The sequence below is a fragment of the Frankliniella occidentalis genome, unplaced genomic scaffold (genome assembly GCF_000697945.3).
Source record: "Frankliniella occidentalis isolate FOCC.00 unplaced genomic scaffold, Focc_3.1 Scaffold41, whole genome shotgun sequence".
NCBI lineage: Eukaryota > Metazoa > Arthropoda > Insecta > Thysanoptera > Thripidae > Frankliniella > Frankliniella occidentalis.
Window position 1 is genome coordinate 629,457 of NW_026267171.1, and position 4,817 is coordinate 634,273.

The window sequence follows — 4,817 nt, forward strand, 5'->3', positions numbered from 1 at the left end:
TCCCTCCCCCGCCCCCCGCGCTGTGCAATGAATGACCAGGCAGGCACACTGCAGTCTCACCTTGCGCATCGTATCGGCCGGCTTAGACTTTCCTCCACGCCTGGTCCACCATTGGGCTGCGGCCCCGCCACCCCACGCCGGGCCCCGCGCGCGAGCGCACCGGGCACTTAATTTGATCGCTCGCGGGCCGGGCCCAGCCGGGCAGGTAAAGTTGTTAGCGGTACAAAGAAAGGAGCTGCTGCCGCCGCCGCCGCCGACTCGTTTCGTTAGTTTGGAGGATATCGCGGTTTTGTCAATTTCCCGCTGCGCTGCGCTGGGCCCCGCTGCGCCTGCGGTGCCTTGGCTGCGCCCGCGCGCCGCCGCGCCCACACGCTTGTCGGACTAGCTCACGGACCAGCCTTTTCACTATCAGACGCGGCATCAGCGCAATCACATCTTTTCTCTCCCGGCCGTGCCGCCGACCAAGGAGCGGAAAAGCCGGCAGAGAAAGAAGTGAAAAGGGGAGTGAGCTTTGGGTTCGGCTACCGCCGGGCTACCGGATCAGCGGGGCGGGGCGGGGTGGGGCAATTCAGCCATTTGTAACCGGCCGGTGCTACACGCGCTTCATTGGAATGGACGGGCATTCATTTCTATACCGTGCACCCGGCCGCCGTGGCATTCAACAGGTTCTGAGAGGCGATGTCGAGTTTCCTATGGCTGCTCCTGAGTTCCTACGGAGGTGCTACCACCGGGTACCGGGTATGAAATACCATAACCCGCACTTCCGCACTGCATGTGGTGCAGTCTGGGCGAATCAGCCACACGGCAGATCAGGCAGCAACCCCGAGAAAATAATGGTACAATGAACAATGTTGGGGATCAACGCGGTTTGAGACTCACTTTCAACGAGCATTACGTTTCTTACCTCTGCGAAGGCGCGCTCGGTTTCGCTCAAGGAAGTGGAAGTGAAAGAGCGACACAAGCTTCCGTGCCCAGCGTGCCGAGCAAAATACTTTCTCGTACGCCCGGGTTCGAATCCGCGTACCTTTTTTTTTTCCATTTTCATTATTTTTTTACCCTGTTTCTATCTCCTTCCCACCACGCACCTTGGTATGCGGACTGGTAGCCAGACTCCTGGAGCAGGCGGCAGGCCGCCCAGCCCTGGCCTGGGAGGCGACACTTTCGTCCTCCGCTCGCTCCCCCCTCCTCTTCGCGCCCATTCCCCCTCCGCTCCTTTCTCTCTCGCACTCATTGGCAGTCCGATGCGGTCCGATGGCCCATGGATGTCCAGCCCGGCTCCGCCCGGCTCCACCCGGCCCGGCTGCAGCTGCCCGCGGGTCCCACAGGTCCCAGCGAGTCCCGGGCCCTTCCCCTGTCCTGTCCACAGCATACCGGGTCAGCGGCGGCTGCACGAGCCAAACTGCTTTCTTTGCCGGCAGCAGCAGCAACAAGGAGAGGGAGTGGGGGGGACCTTGGCCAAGGGCTTCTAAAATTAAAGCGAAGCGATCGCGAGGCGCGCGGTGCGGGCGCGTGATGTGGAGCAGACGGGCAGGCGCTCTGCTGCAGGCGCTCTGCTGCCCCCGGGCCGCCTGCTGCAGGGCGTCCGCCCGTACCCGCGGGGTGCACCGCGCAACGCCAGTGCCGATAAAATTATCCGCAAACTATGTTAGAAGGGAAAATACTTATGTTTAGCAGATTATTCATGGTATCAGCAATTAGTAGTTGTACTGTCGTGAAATGCAAATTCGTTGTTTAATATGTAGTAGAAAAAGTTGTTCAGCGTTCAGCGTTTATTTCACCTTTACGATTAAAAAGGGTGGCTTTTTATTTTTACCCTCCCCCTCTCCGTCTTTCTCAGATTCATTATTCGTCAACTGCTGGATGGGAGCTCAGCGCCTGCGAGACTCGGGGTAGGCCACCCCGCAGTACACGCGTGCACTGCAGGCGAGATGTTGCCTACCTGTCAGGCGCTGAGAGCCTGGTAAGCTTGAACTTGGAAGGTTCGCAACGACAAATGACGGGCGTACTTTCTTACCCATCTCTTAGTTAAAGGTGAAGGTGGCGAGAGGCATAGAACAAAGTTTCAGTGAAAGCTAACTTCTTTCTGTATATGTAACAATTTCGCTGCCATTGGAGGCGGATCTGATTTCTTCTTTTTCTCTCTCCTCCAAATCAGTACAGCCAAAGCCGTCGCACGATTTCTTATCGTCGATCTCCGCGTGTTGATCTGTTCGCTCCAAACGTCACCCTGCTGCTGGCGAAAAGTGACCGCGGCATGCAGACGGACGCCAAAATAATTTGCCAAATGACAAAAAACTGTCGTTCGCGCGCGTCGCGCTGGCTTCGTCGGGGCGTCGAGCAGTCGCCAACGGCGGGCTCCGCGTCGGAACGAGCGGCTGGAGCAGGAGCGGGACGGGGCTGGAGCTGCTGGATTAATTATTTATCTGAGCGGAGCGCTCCGCTCTGGATCCATTTCACCCGAAATATAAGGAGCCAAACAGGCGACTGGTGGCGCGCCGAAGAGATGTGAACTAACTACTACCGAGCTCCGGTCAGCCGGGCAGAAGTGGGACGGGAAGGGCAGGATGGTCGCGGCCTGAGCGCCGTAACTCGCGTTCTTCTTCTTCTTCTTCTTCTTCTTCTTCTTCTTCTTCTTCTTCATCATCTTCTTCTTCTTCTTCCGTCGTTATGCCCCCCCCCCCCCCGACTGTCGCCGGGAGACGTCTATCTGTCTCACCATCACACCCCTTTCTCCACTTCACCCTTTCGGGCTCTTCCCTTGTCATTCTCATCCCCTCCGTTCCGTAAAAATAGACGCCATTTTGTCGTGATGATATTGTTTTCATTTAAGGCTATGTAGGCCTGCCTACATCGAAGCCATATACCGCGTAGTGTATGGCTGATCAACAAATTACTCCGATTTGCGGCATTAAACACAATCGACAAACCAACCACGCAATATGCCGCTCCCCGGCTGGTCTGCGACGACACGACACGTCCCGAGTTCTCTGTTGTTAAGTTGGCCGCTCATCGTGGACGACAGTAACGGCGTCCTGGACCGCGGGCGAGCAAAGCGCGCAGACCGTGCAGAGGGTCCAGCCTACTCCGGGGAAATAATTTGTTTTGCCCTAATTGCTGCAGCTGATCAGATCGACGGCCACATTCTCCTTCCTGTGGCCTCCTCCCCACGGGGCGGGCCGCGCCGCCAAGGGAAGGGGAAGGGGGGGGGGGGCGGGGGTTCCGCTGCAGTGGTCGTCCCGGGCCGGGGCCCTGCCTGGCCCTGGGTGTAAAGTCCTCTGATTGAACGTTAGCGCCGACGACGGGCCACTCTTGCTCCGCTCCGCGACACACGGACGCACACGCGGCAGACGAGCAACAGCCGTGAAGCAGTTGTGGCGCTCGAAGGAAAACCGCCGAAGGGCACGCGACGGGACGCGATCGTTACAGGGACCAGACACTGTTAGAAGGTAATTAGTCCAAGTGCTGGATTTCATTCGGGTTTCAGGCGGAACAGGATATGGATGATGCGGAGAAAATGCCAAAACGTCCCAAACCTGAGTTCCTCGACACTCCTGCAACTGCCCACCGCTCGTCTCCTCGTCCCCCGCCCTTCGTGAATCACTCGAACACAGAAAACAAAAGCAGTCGTCTCGTCATGGCGCCGCCACTACAAGATCCTTTGTGCATATCATCAGACTTTATATACGTTTTCGGTACGGAACACGTCGTGGCAGTTGGAGCTGTTCTGGGATAATCATCTCCCGTAAGTTTTACTTCATTAACCGTGGAATATTGCATCGTTTTTCTTTAGCGAAAGGTTTCAAACTGCTGTTAACATAATCAGCCGTTTAGGTTAGGGGGTTACTTTGATGCCGTTGTACAGTTGTTGCACAAGTAAGTGTCACCTGCAGGATAAGGCAACTAGTGCGAAGGCACCAAACACTTTGAAAACTGCACGTATTGTATGAGTAGGGTCTGGCCTTTGCACATCTCAGTCCCACCTAGTCTTTCATTGAAGTGTGTGTTGTGTGTGTGTGTGTTGAAGGCAACTTATCTCAATCCATATTGTTAGGTGAGAGGAGAGATCTGCCATAAAAAAAACCAACGACTAATGCAATTTGTTAGATTTAATATGAAGTTCCAATGAAGCACATAGTTATCCGCCCAATTTTAACAATTAATGGTCACTCGCTCACTTCCAAATAATAAATTACAACATGATACAAAATCTCACAATGATAATTCTTTCTATGTTGCAAATGCTTTTTGTAAAACTCTTTCACTAGGTACCAAACCAGAGAAATGTCTCTTACAAAGAAACTGTTTAGTATTTTAAAAGTGGCTCCTTTGTATTACGGCTGCGCAAAATGTTTGGTATGTTACCAATCTCAAACTTTTGCAATTCAAAGTTGTTGTTGTTTTTTTTTGTTTGTTTTTTTGTAGGAAGTTAAGAGTAAAGTTTGTTGTCCTCAAAGAAGCTAAGTTAGTAGGTATTTCGGGCGCACGTCGCGACACGGAGGGCAGTGGTGCGCCGTCGGACCAGCCGACGTCATCCTGTAATATCTGTGGCCCCTGCCTGCCCCCTCCCCTCCCCTCCCATCCCCGCCTGGACTGCCATACGATGTGATCGCATTTCTGTCCAGTCGACCCGGCCCGGCCCGGCCCGGCCCGCCCATCCCCTGACCGGCTTGCCCCGCCGCCAGCAGCCAGCAGCCCTGCCCCGGCCTGGTATGTTGCTGGAGCCGAGCTGGGCCGAGCCGAGCGGTGCAGCCACTGCTATTGGCCCACTTCTGTGCGGCCGTACGACGGCCGTACTGCCCCGCGGGCCGGCAAGACCG

At 55.4% G+C, this 4,817-nt stretch overlaps 1 protein-coding gene across 1 annotated transcript in view; it reads left to right on the forward strand.

The window, feature by feature from the left end:
* Positions 1-3,624: 3,624 nt before the first annotated feature.
* LOC113203260 (uncharacterized) overlaps positions 3,625-4,817 on the forward strand; it is a 61,235-nt gene continuing 60,042 nt past the window's right edge. Inside the window, exon 1 of the mRNA XM_052266602.1 lies at positions 3,625-3,742. The gene's annotated coding sequence lies outside the window, so the exon portion shown is untranslated. The remainder of the gene's footprint in view (positions 3,743-4,817) is intronic.